This window comes from Micromys minutus (genome assembly GCF_963924665.1).
Source record: "Micromys minutus genome assembly, chromosome: 21".
Taxonomy (NCBI): Eukaryota; Metazoa; Chordata; class Mammalia; order Rodentia; family Muridae; genus Micromys; species Micromys minutus.
In genome coordinates this window covers 11,695,353-11,709,218 of record NC_137956.1, presented here as the reverse complement: position 1 = coordinate 11,709,218, position 13,866 = coordinate 11,695,353, and the positions used below count along the sequence as shown (strand labels likewise).

Genomic DNA, 13,866 nt, shown 5'->3' with positions numbered 1-13,866 from the left:
GTCTGGTGCCTATGGTCACCAGAATAGGGTGTCAGATCCCCTGGAACTAGAGTCACAGATTTTGATCCATCATGGGTGCTAGAAATCAAAGCTGCATCCTTTGAGAAAGTATCCATTTATCTTAGCAGAAATGCCATGTCTCCAGCCCCTTTCTCGATAAGATTGTTTGTGGGAAGAGTCACCATAAATGTAGGTAACACCTGTTGGTAACAGCCCAGACAGAAGAACACTGAAGAAGGAATCTTGGCTTTTTTTCCTGCTTTGTCCCACTCTTGCTGACAAGTCATGTGCCCTGTGGCTGTGGTATTCCTTCACTGCTATTAAGACCAACTGTATTGTGGTACATTTACACAATGGGGTACTAATCACCTATTAAAAACAATGACTTTATAAAATTTTTAGGCAAATGGATGGAACTAGAAACTATCATCCTGAGTGAGGTAACTCAGTCACAAAAGAACACACATGGTATGCACTCACTGATAAGCAGATACCAGCCCCAGAAAGCTCTGAATACCTGAGAAATATCTCATAGACTTTCTAAAGCCCAAAAAGAAGAAAGGCCAGAATGGGGATGCCTCAGTCCTTCTTAGAAGGGAGAACAAAACACTCATGGGAGGAGGTACAGTGTCAAATAGAAAAGCAGGGATTGGAAAAAAGAACAGAGACTGCTTCACATGGGGAACCACCCTATATGCAGCCACTAAACCCAAGCACTATTGCTGATGCCAAAAAGTGCTTACTGGCAGGAACCAGATAGAGGGAATGGGAGTGGGGTGGGGGTTAGGGGACAACATTAGAAATGTAAATACAGAGAATAGCTAATAAAACAATTTTTAAAAAAAGACTAACTATATTGGGAGTCCAACACAAACTGAAGACAAGTAGCTTTCTAGGAATTTCCCCCTTCCAGTTCCAGACTAGATTGTTAATATATCCAGATTTGTGAACTGAACTTCTGCTTTATTCTTGGTCTCTGAGTATGAGACAATCATTGTTGGAATACCCAGACCACATCCAGTGAGCCAGTCTATTAAATCTCCTTTGAATAAACACACACACACACACACACACACACATACACACACACAAAATCAATCACTTCAGAACATCTTGACTAATATAGAAGAGATGTTTCAATACTGTGGAGATTGTCTTAGGGCTTCCATCACTGTGAAGAGACACCATGACCAAGACAACCTTTACAAAGGACATTTCATTGGGGTTGTCTTGCAGGTTCAAAGGTTCAGTCCATTATCATCATAGTAAGAAGCATGGTAGTGTCCAGGCAGATATGACTTTGGAATAATTCAGGATCTTGATCCAAAGACAGCCTGGAGAGGACTGGGTGGAGCTGAGACATTGGACCTCAAAACCCACCCCCACAGTAACACACTTCCTCCAAAATGGCCACACCTCCCAATAAATAATGCCACTCCTATGGACAAGCATATTCAAACCACCACATTGTTATAAAACAGTGAGTCTTTTAAAATACAGTGTAGGACCAGGGACATAGCTCAGTGGCATGAATTTTTATTCAGGGTGTCATGCAATGTTTAAGGTCTTGGTATCCAGGCAGTGGAGAGCCTTGTAGGAAGCTTCATGAGCTTACTATAAAACCTCATCCTTGCTTGCTCTGGGTTGTTGAACCCCCCAAGGGATTTGAATCAGGGGCAACATGAGGCCCAGGGTCAAGCTACAAAGTACTTAGTTTGGAACACAAGAAGAGTATCTTTACTTCTTCCTGGTAGGGAACTGTTTGCTAGACACATGTTTAAAATCCCAAAGAGTAAGAGAATGTTCCACAAGGGTCCCTCTGAGCTAATGAGGGTTTACAGCCCAATTCTGGAACCAACTGTATCACCGCTGAACCTCTACAACAAGTGAGGACAAAGTATGGCCACCTGGCACCAAGCAATGTGACTTCCAAGTTCCCTTCCAGCAAGTGAAAAGTAGGGTCTGGCCTACTATCAGGCTGAAGATGGTGCATCTCAGATATCTTCCTGAGTCCTGACCACCAGCTCTGTCCTCTAACCTACAAGCCTGGGACACTGGCCTTCACCTCTGGTGACAGTCTTATCATTCCTCCTGGGAGGCTGGTCATGTGACCTACCAGGCATGAAAAAGGAATGGAAGAGTGGTTGACCTATAGGTTGTCAATTCTTACAAGCCACTAGATATCGTCATACCCAGGTTCCAGTCCCAGCCTTTGCCTTTGCTGAGGCTGGGTAGGCCAACAGTAAAACTTTTCTACCTGTAGGAAACTCTTGACAACGTGGAATGATCACTGTTGCTCCCTCAATTGGTTCTGCTATGCAACCTCAAGGTACCGTGGTTGTGGTTTACATTTATCCAGGCCCACGAGCTGCTCTAGGGACTCTGGAATAATCCTGGGTCGGACAGTAACTGAACCTGGGCCCTGGCCTTGTGGCTGCAGCTCTCCACACCAAGGCCTCCCTGGGGCTTTCTGCCCTCTGCACTGATCTTTCCACACAGACTCTGAGGCCTGCTGGCCACCAGAGCAATGAATGTGTGAGGCCCAAGCCCTTTTGTAGGCAGGTTCTGGATGGAGGTTGATTGAATGGTCAGAAATTTTGGCACTCGCTCTCCGTCCCGATTGCATTAATTATTGTGCCCAACCAGGGCACCTGTTAGAGTAGCAACCTCTTGAGTCCCTGCTGTCAAGGCCACACTAGAGATAGCCTGCCCCAGTTTATGGGTCATCTGCACATTTGTGAGTTGCTTTTGCCAACTCAAGGATGGGCCAGTTGCTACAGATTCTTCAAAGATGCAGGGGGAAATGTGGGAACCACAGAGACTTCTGTTTGTCTGGTTTTCTATTGCCCCAAGGGAACACCATGGCAAGCACAGTCAGTATCTAATGGAAGCCAAGGCAGGAATCTTGAGGCAGAAACTGAAACAGAGGCCCTGAAGAAATGCTACTGACTAGGTTTCAATGTGTGCACATGGACAGCACACACACACACACACACCACTCACACCCCATACTAATGAATTAACAATTATGATGAAAGCAAAGATTTAAGACAAGAGAGTCTTTGTAGCCACCTGTCTCCTTCCTTACAGGCAAGAGTAAGCCTGGGGCAAAGAGGAAGCCTCATCTGCTGACACACCCACAAGAAAAAGAACCCAGTAGTAGCTCAGGCCTAGGGACACTGGAACACTTAGAGTCTCTTTCCCATCCTGATACTTATTTTCCCTTCATGTATCTGAAACCATGTTTATTAAGTAATTGCCCATTATCACATATGTATTTGTCAAACCAGGACTGTGCTCAAGATAGGATTCTGTGTACCACCTCCCTGATTGCTTCAACCTCTGAAGAATTCTGTCAGAACTCATATCAGTCTTTTCAGGATGGCGTCAGGACCCAGAGACCTATGTCAGGGGCTGCAATATCTTCTGGTGTTTGTACCTCAGGCTCTTGAGGGCAAGACAGACAGTCACAGGTGTGCCAAGGTATTTAATCCCTGAGGCATGCTAGAGAGGTTTGGGAAGCCTGGAACTGCCTACAAGGTAGGGCGATTTGGAAGCATGAGGTTTAGGTCTGGCTCCCCTTCCCTTGTAGACCCTACCCTGCTCTGCAAGACTGCCAACCTTAAGAGGGTGTGGTCAGTGCCACAAGAGAGACTAGGGAGCACTGGATGGGAAGACACAGATAGGAACAAGAAGTATGTCTGATTGTGCTCGGATAAGAGAGGGAGGCCAGGGGGAGAGCCACCTGTGAGCAAGCAGGCTGCTTCCTGTAGGTGTCTGTTGTCTTAGGGGATTTAGATTCCCCAGTAGACAGAATCCTGCATTCTCATCTCTACTCAGACCTTGGGCCCAAATTCAGGCTCTTTTACCTCAGGGCTTGGGGCATCAGGTTCCTCCTTGGCAGCCTTGATTATAACCAGTAAGTAGATAAATGTCTGGAGTGAGCCTGAGGTCTGTGTCTGGAATCTACCTTGTAAGATCCTGGAGGTTAAGTGCAGTGTTGAGGCTTCAAGACGGGGCATATGGGAGGTGGAGATGGTTCTCAAGCTATGGATTCTTTGGGGATAAGAGAATCCTCGGAGGAGGTGTGGGCCTCATTGACAGCAGCCTCCCCTGACTCCAGATTCTTTCTCCTTGGCATGTGGTGCCCTTGGTCAGAGAGAGTGCTGCATGGCTAGTTTGTTGGCAGAAGCTCCAGCCAATGTCCATGCTTTGGAGATTTTAGTAATTGTATGGATTTTACTGGGCAGGAGTGGAAACAATTGACTGAAAGAAATGTAGTATTGGCTAATAGGACAGTGATCCTGGAACCATAGGGTGCCTCAGGGGAGTGCTGGGGGCAGAGAGAGAGAGAGAGAGAGTGTGTGTGTGTGTGTGTGTGTGTGTTTGTGTGTGTGTGTTTGTGTGTGTGTGTGTGTGTGTGTGTGTGTGTGTGTGTGTGAAGAGACCATGAAAACAGACAGAACGCAGCATTTAAAAGAAGGTGGATCTGAACAGTATCTTCTGCTCTTTTGCAGGGCAAGGGTGAAGATGTCTGATTTTTATACACATTATGGGTCCTCCCTCAATTATTCTCCAGACTTCTTTGAGCCTGTGATTTTTATGAATGTTTTCCTGGAGTCCTGGGTCTTCAAAGCATTGTTTGGCCTGGAGACTGGTAGGAGCCTGAGCCCTTTGAGATTAAGCTGGACAAACATGGTCTAATTTCTCCCAAACTCCCAGAGCATCCCTAATGCAGCATCTCTTAGGAAGGTAGACAAGACATCAGCCCTGTCTGGGTGAACTCCACACAAGTCCCCTTTTCTCTCAAGGTCTAGGATTGCTTTTCCTGTGTTAACTGCTTGCTTCCTTCCTTAGGAATACTGCTGACTCAGCACACTTTTCCTTCCCAGATTTGAGGCATCATCTATTAAAGGACTTTGCCTTTACCTACAATGTTTATATTATCCTTGAAGTGACCCTACACGGCTATGTCCTGCAAATCCATGGAACGGCTCGTTATAGGAGGATTGCTGTGTTTCTGATTGTGTCTCAAGCTTGCAATCTCCGGAAGGAACGAAATCGAGGTAAACGGCTTTGTGTACCATGAGACAGGGTATTTTATTTCAGAGGAGAGGAATGCAGGGGAGGGAATGATCTGAAAAAGTTGCTTTTCCAACCTTCTTTGTTTCCCCTAGTTGTTGCATTGCTTAAGGTCCCTGAAATAACGACCACCAAATCTAACAACTCCTAGGTGTGGGTTCTGGTTTCACAGGAAGACTAGCAAGATGCAGCTGGGACAGGAGACAGTGCGTTTGACTCAGATGAGTAAGGTCTGGTCTAGTTAGTGCTTTCCAGGTGTGACGTTGAGTCCCTAGTTAGAGCCCCTCTAGAGGGATGGATTCTATCAACCTGTGTCACAGCCCATCACTTAGATTCACCTGATTGGTCATTTCAGCTGTGAGTCTTGAGGACCAGAAGCTCAAGGTCACCCAGGGAACTGATTTAAAGTTTTTACCAATGTAGGTACACTCTGCATTGACAAAGAAGGTAAAGCTAGAGAGGCAAGGCACAGCAGCCTGTGTTCTAATAAGCTCTTCAGAAGACACTGAAACGGACACAAGTCCAGAATAATTCCTAGAAAATCACCTTTACAAGCATGTACCTGACTAGACATTTTCTCATTAGCCAGAGCCTGGGCCAGAGGTCTGCAAAGTCCTTTCTGGTGGTGCCAGTTGTCCCAGAGTTCCCGGAGGTCCAGGAGTTCCCGGAGGTCCAGGAGGTACATTTAAGGAGGAAGAGGGCTGTTCGGAACCCCATCAGATGTCCTTTGCCATAACTTTAACATAGGGACAGCCTTGCCTGTGGAAAAGCCGGCTTGACCTGGATGCCAAGTTTCGGATCTCTGTGTGCCAAGACAGATAGGCAGGGGTGGGGTTTTTACCAGTGTTCTTAACTCTGTTGTGGTTTTCATTCTTACAATGTCCAGCTTTTAATACGGGGTTTTAAGAATTTTTTTTAATAAAATGTTCGGATGGAATAAAGGACCATGTGTTTGACTTACATGAAGAAAATATAGCCTGTTGGCTTGTTTGATTTACTGGTCTCTCTTGTGGATTTTTAGAGTTGCCTTTCTAAAACACAAATGCTCTCTATCAGGTAAGATGAAGAGGTTAAACAGGTCTTCCCATAGTCCTTTGGAATCTTGTGGAGTTTAGGGTTATGTGTGAGTGTTTTGTTGGTTTGTTTGTTTTTCTGGAGGAGTCAGTCCCTCCTGCCCACTGTGGGAGACCAGGTCCTTACCTGGGCCTGCATCAGAGCAGAGGGTCATGGAGAATGCTGGGAAAGGGGAGAGGAGCCACTGGCATCAGGGTAATTGTGAGGAAAACACCACATGTGAGTTGTGTAGCTTAGGGCTCACTGCTGGCTCTGGCAGGAGTGGTGGGTGAAGATTCAGCCTGAGCCTTTTAGAAGCTGGGTTAGTCTGGGGTGAAGAATTTAAATGAAGACACTTGTGGAACTTGTGGGGATTATCCTCCACCTCCAAATAGAACTGATCGTCTGGGTAGAAAAACCTAGGCATGTTTGGTTGTTTTGTTTGGTATGTTTACTTGTTTGGATTTTGAGTTGGGCCTGGAAATGGAGTGTGGAGGGGGCTGAGGGAATATTGCTTCAGACAAAGCAGCCGAGCAATGTGGCATCTGACAGTCCAGGCACAAATGGAGATAACCTATGGCTTCAAGTCCCAATGACATCAAGAGGGGCAAAATCCAGAGGCTAGGTGGGCTGAGCAGTCTTGACAGGTGCTGAGATCAGGGACAATGATGGAAGACGGGGTGATTGTGTTCAAATATCCTCTTCTCTCCCTGTGTGGTCTGGAGGTACTTTTGTGGGCCCTAGAATTTAGAGTAAAATATGCCTAGTAATTAGAGATCTAGTTTAGCTTCATAATTAATAAGCATATATAAAATGTGTACTAGGGCTCTTGTTGTAAGCCAGTCAGGTATGAAGTTTACTCTCCTGATTCTAGGCTCTCCCGCTGGTACTTTGTTTAGGCACCACAGTGGCTTGCTAACTTGCTTTTTCTTTTTTTTCCATACAGGGTTTCTCTCTGTACCATTGGCCTCCTGTACTTTGCTCTGTAGACCAGGCTGGCCTCATTCTCATAGAGATCCTTCTGCCTCTGCCTCCTTAGTGTGGGGATTACAGGTGTGCTCCACCACTGCCTGGCCAATGGCTGGCTTTTCATGTCTGAGAAAGAGGCTTACTCATTTAACTTTAAGTAAAAATTAAATCATGAACTCTTGACACTGTCTTCAGAGATAAAAATCTTAGTTCATGGCTACAGTTCCTGCCTCTGGATGGAAGAGGACAGAAGACTTTGATCTCTCAACCAGCCTGGGCTACTCTTGGAGGATCCTGCTTTCAAATACAAAACAAAATGGTGAAGTAGTTGTGAGCAGTAGTTAGATATAGATGTGCATACTCATCCACATATGTTGCCACACGTGGGTTAGCAAAGTCTAGGCATTGGAAAGTGAACAAGAGGGGTGTATTGGAGAGTTTGGAACGAGAGAAAAGAAAACTAATATAATTTTATTATAATCTCAAAAATAGTAGAAAAAATTTAGTAGCTGGAAGATTTCAGAGTGGTTTTGGGAACATGGGAGCTTACTTTTCTGATTTTCCAAGTTCTGAACGATCTCCATGAGACTGGTTCTCTGATCACTTCCTTGGTCTTCCATCTCTATTCCTCTGTTAATGACCTGGACTTTGACAGGTTCTCACAGAGGCAGAAGAGGGCATTAATTCTCCTGAGCTAGAATTATAGTTGGGATCCTCCCGGGAATCAACTTCTTATTCTCCAGCAATCTCTCTGCCTCTCATCTACACTCATTTACTTATGTATGTTTCCTCTGGGAGCAGGATTTTGCTGGGCATTTTTGGTGTCTTGAAACTCCTTCTGTAGATCAGATTGTCCTTGAATTGTCTTCTGCTTCCCCAGTGCTGAGATCACAGGCATGTGCCCCTGTTGTGCAGCAGTTTCCTTCCATCTGGAGAGATCGCTCAGCAGTGAAGGCACTTGTCCTAGCAGAGGGCTCAGGTTCATTTTCCAGCGTCCACATGGTGTAACCTCAGTTTCAGTATCTGAAGCCTGCCTCTGACCTCTGTGTGCACCAGACACATGCTGGTCTTCATGCATACATGCAGGAAAACCACTGGTTTTGAAGTAGTTTTATATGAATTAAAAAAAGAAGAAAGGAAGAAAACGAAAGAAAGAAAGGGAATGAAAGAAAAGAAAAAAGGCAGAAGTCTTGAATCTGGAATAAGAAATATAAACCAAGAAAGTAAAGTCACTAGGAAGAATCAAATAGTTATTGCATATAAGGCTGGGAAATCATATGTTGAGGGAGAAAAAGCATTAATTTACTTTATTTTGCATACACACACTAAACATATATACTTATGTAACATACACAGATCACATATAAGCCATGTACATGTTCATACACATATATTTAATCATGTCACCCAGAAATAGCAAGGAGGGCCTGGTTTGGACCAGTTGGTCACTCTTCAGTGTTTGGGCACAGGGTCCTTTGAGAGAGAAGATTCGGGAATCGGAGGAAGGAGACATATATTTGAAATGAGAAAATCTTATACAAGCTATTTCTTATGCCAAAAAATGTTTACTAAAGGATTGTACCCATTGTCTGTGGCACCTTCTTATAAGCAAAGGGGACAGGGGTTTGGGGGCAACATTTGAGATGTAAATAATAAACATACTAATTAACAGAAAAGAAGTAAATCCATGTTGTTTATTGTGTTTAGAAAGAATGAGGACAAGGACAGCAACTTTCATCATAATGGGACAACATCAGCAGGAGGCTAATCACACAATGTTGCACAAAGGAAACAGAAGGGACATTGCAAGAGCACATGGTCTTGGGACTGATAACCCAAGTCTCTTCAAGGGGAATTGCAAATTCCCAGTAACCAAAACCTTAACTCCTTCAAGGCCAGGTCTTCTTCCCAAACTGGCCTCAACAAGTCCTTTCCTCCTCTGCCATAAGCTTACAGCCTGTGACAAGGACTCTTTCATGACAGTGTTCAAGCACAATGCATCTCCTCGGACAAGGCCATGCTGGTCCAAAAGTGTTACCCTGAAAGGCACTATGGCTAGGTTACCATCTGTTTTTAGCAACACAGAACTAGGTTCTTTTCTGTCCTTTCACTGGAGCCTCTGAGAAAGCCTAAGATTAGTCTACTCTTAGCAAGGCCCAAGATACATTCCAAAACATGGCTGACATTCTTCAAAAGCTTAAGCTTTGTTTTTTTCTTTGCACAAATTCTTAAATAACAAAGAGAAATAGCCTCAAAGTGGTGTAATGAAGGGGTCTGGGTGTCTACATTAACTTTCACACTGAGGAACAGCATCTGGAAATTCTATAGCTTTGAACTTGTTTGTCTTTTACACTGTGGGGCTCTACTCCCAAGCTCTTGGGAGCATGCCAGAACCAGCTACACCACCAAGGGGCTCTCCCAGCCCTGTGGAACTTTCCTAGAACCCAAGTAACTTTAAAGAACCCATTTGAAGGACACACTTTGTTTTTTATTGAAGATAAAGTCCAAGAGTTGCACCTAAGAACTTTGACATTATTTTAGTCAAACGGGGACACATCTCTATCCCTAAAATGGAATTGGTCACATGATCATTGTGGCCTCTCTCTGGGCTACACATCTGGCCAGCCGTGGGAACTTAGAACTCTTCTCTCAGGGCTTTGCCCTGTCTGCACAGGGACCTGATGGAGGCAGTGCAGCATGTCCAGAGGGTGAAGAGAAGGAGGTCCAACTGAGGAAACATGAGTGCTGAGCCTGGGCTGCAGAGAAACCCTAACATGCAGGCAGGTTTGAAGAACAGGGACTCAACATGAGCTCTGGCAAATGGCACAGAATGAGCAGGCAGCTGAACTGTCCCTTCCTTCCCAGGCTGGGACAACACCCTCAGCTGTAAGGCAACAGAAGTGCTCACAGCAGGTCTCCTGACTCAGTCCTTGCTGTGACTTAGATCCCCTAGTTCTCTCTGCTGGGTCTGGACATTGCTCTCCTGGGACACTATCCTTTCACCTCGGGTTCCTTTCCTTCTCTGCCATAAGCTTACAGCCTGTGACAAGGACTCTTTCATGAGCAGTGTTCAAGCACAATGCATCTTCTCAGACCAGGCCATGCTGGTCCAGAAGTGTTACCCTGAAAGGCACTATGTTAGGTTACCATCTGTTTTTAGCAAAGGGCCCTTGAAGAGAGAAGAGAAATTATCAGTGTGCATTAAGATAAAAAGAGGCCAGCCCTGCTCACTGTAGGGTAGTCAGGCATGTGACACTCATCCCTGAGGCCAGCCAGATCATTAAGTAATGATTAATAACCAAGACCAATGACCCAACCCTTGTAACTGAAATCACAAATCAGCATGTGGGTGTGTGAGTTATGAACTTGTTGGGGATAAGAGCTCAGTGTCTGAACTTGGCAAGCAGGTTCATTAATTCTCTCTAGCTTGGAAATGACATTACTAATGGTGACAAAGCAACTTTCTCACAGGATTAACTTCAGGGACTCACAGGCTGCACTGAGACCTGTAGCAGGCTGAGAGTGTGGATGGCCATCCAGATAAACTTAAGTGTGAGTTGTAAAATCATTTCTGCCCTTGGGCTCTTGATTTTTAATCAAAACAGGGCAAAGATTAAGACAGATATACTATTGTGAGATTTTAAGGTTTTATGGGTGTCAATGGGAGGTACTGTTCCCTATTGGTCCCCACATCCTGGGTAAGAATTGTCACCTTATCAAAGTAGCTGCACACTCCTCTGGAGCTGCAGTTGGGAGCTGAGTGGAGAAGAGGCCAGGACTCTCACAGGTCAGTACTCTCTTGTATAACCTGGGTAACCTGTTCTCCAGTCTGTGTCACTGGAAGATAGTTCTTCAGTGTTTCCTTTAGTTAGCATGCACTGATTGTATAAAATAACTGGGTTTATTATGCAATTTTCACTCCTGTATAAAATAGACTTTGAACATATTCAATGCCCATAACCATTGATTTACCTGCATTTGGTTCTGGTTCATATGAATTGTTTTGCGTAAACATCCAGTAGCAACCTATTTCCTCTCTATTCCTTCTTTCATTCCTTCTCCTTCCCCTTCATCCCCCTACTTCCCATTTCTTTTTTCCTTTTCTCCTGTCCTTTATTCTTCCCTTCATCTTCTCCTCCTGTCCTGCTCCTCTTACTTCTCCATCTTCTTCTCTATATGTCCCTCCTTCCTGCTTCTCTGTCTGTCCCGCCTTCCTGCTCCTTCAGTGTTACTGGGCCAAATGGTGTGGTTAAGGCATTTGCAAGGGAATCTAAGTTCATGGAACTTAGGACCTTAAGCAGTGGCCTGGTTTGTCCTCTCAGCCAGAATGTAGAACAATAATGTTCTTTTCTTGAATTGCACTTGACAGTCCCACAGAGAACTTGCAGATTCCTTTCATCCACAAACTTAAATTGAGACTCTCTCCCCGGGTCATATTCCTAGCTTGGTTTTCTAGATTCTTTATTCCCACTGCTTTGATAAATCTTTTTGAAAGACCAGCAGGTTTCATACTTAGGATTTCTTACTTTATAACTGTTTTTTTATTTAAATATTCAGCACAACCTGTGTGTTTAATTGTGAGTCTAAGAAAGCAAGTGGGGAAAAAGTGGGACTCTTGATCTATTTTGGAGGATGGACAGCTTTTATGTGACTTAGAGCCATCTGAGACAACACACTGAACTAAGGAATAGGTTGGGATCCTGAAGAGCTCATCAGGTGAAGAACTGTACTTCCCAGCAGCTCCACAGTTACTGTGATCAATAAGGCCTGTGGGAATAGAGTTGGCACTAAATCACTCTTGTGTGCCACCATTACACAAGTGCAGGTCTTTCACTACAAACTGTCATAAACCCAAGTCACAGGTATTACAAAAGAAAGTGGGGAAAGATCACATGGTGCAGATCTTAAAATGGTACTGCACACTTACCACAGAGGTCTCACCATCTTCAAAGACAGTTCCCCACTGGTTCATCAGCTATGGTAATATTAAGGAGGGAGAAGGAAGCTGTGCTAGCCTGTGGCAAAGTCTTCCCATTCTTCCTAGACAGCCAGGTCTGAGCAGTGGGGGTGGGGGTAGGCACAGGTAGAAATGGGGCAGGGAGCAATGGGCTCATTTCCCTCAGCACAAGATGACAGCAAGAGCTTGATGGGAGAGTGGGGCTGGTGAAGGCTGAGGGGAAGAGCTCCAGGCCCTGCCCTCAGTCAGAGACTCACTGCTGGAAGAGGAAGAGGAGGAAGAGTGATTCCCAGGCTTGTAATGTTTGTATGACCTCTTATGAGCTTTCTTCATTTTCTTCCAAGTTTTCTTGTTCATCACTATTTCTGGGCCCATCAGGAGCCTGAGGACTCCCTGGGCACTTGCAAGGAGCAGGTGGTGGGTATTGGGGAGGGGAAGTACTTGAGGGTTTGGTGTCCTAAACACTGATTTTGGTACAGGATAAGGGGGAAAACAGGAAGGGAAAGCTGGGTTGCCCTGGGGAACTCTGGAAGGGCAGGTCCCAGGAGGAAAGGCAGGATTGATAGGTGGTGGACAGGCAGGATCAGAACCTCCCAGGCACACAACATGGGATGGATATGGATTTGGTGCAATTGGATTCCATAAATCCAGAAGTTATTTCAAGCCTTCACCAGATTGCTGGTTCTGCTCCTGTCCCCCTTCCCATCTGAGAATCTTGAACTACTGAGCCTTGGGATAACCAAGGACTGGGGTCTGAACATGACACCATGTTTTTTAGACGAATAGAGAGGTGTGTATAAGGGAATGAATGGGAGACAAGAAAATGGCAATCTTTGGAAACTGTAAATGTTCTATAAATGATACGACTGCAAGAAATCAATCCGTGGAGGAACAAGGCTGATTACAAGTTCCCACAGGCAGAAGCTATGTGGCCAGTCTGGGACTGAGGCTCAAGGCATCCACAATATGGAGAAGGCTAGGAGACTCTTAGGTAGCCTGCAGATCCACATCTGGGAGGTTAAAGAGAGCCACACAGCCCAGCATGGATGTCGGACACAAGGCACATGTCACCAAGAAGGCTGCAAAGGCACCTGATCCAGGTTGTGTGCTGTCTTCAGTGTGGGAGGATAGAGTGAAGGACTTCCCTGAGAGTCTCAGCATCTCAGAGTCACAGTGGACATCCCCCTGATGGAAGTGTCCAGGATAAACTATTGCTCATGGGGAAAGATAAAGAACAGCAAACAGGCAGAAAAGAACAGAAAATGAGCAGCAGGCAGCTGTTAAATGTCCATGAGGAACAGCTGTAATGTGATGTCAGGGAGGCCAACATCTGATGGGGTGGATGCTGCTGAGTCTGGTGATGTGACCCAGCAGGCAGAGGCCACCTTTCTACAGGCACACCCCCCCCCCCACATACACACACAAATAAAAATCGAATTCTTAAAAAAAAAAAAAAAAAGACAGACTCAGAAACTTCCTACCCCATCACAATTAAAGACTCTACCTGTGGCTCATTCTGTTGAGTTACATACACTTCCCAGCAGGGACCCAGACTGTCTGCCCACTGTGCAGGAGCTCAGCTGTGCTCACCAGGGCTTCCTCCTCATGGGACTAGACATCAGTCTATTCTCCTGTAAACTTGCAAGAGCAACAGCTCCACACTGAGGAACTTTCTGATTAAACACATTCAATGAGCACCTGCCCAAGATGTGGTGCCCACGGTAGGAAGTTACTTCCTCTATGATGTGAAGTTGATACATCAGTTGCTCTCTTTCTGCAGCAGGCAACACTGTTCAGTCTCACAG

The 13,866-nt window shown here is 45.3% G+C and overlaps 1 pseudogene across 1 annotated transcript; it reads right to left on the bottom strand.

Moving 5' to 3' along the window:
* Window positions 1-12,223: 12,223 nt before the first annotated feature.
* LOC308434183 (proline-rich protein 13-like) lies at window positions 12,224-12,715 on the bottom strand (annotated as a pseudogene). Its single transcript has one exon. The product of its transcript is annotated as a proline-rich protein 13-like (transcript).
* Window positions 12,716-13,866: the final 1,151 nt, after the last annotated feature.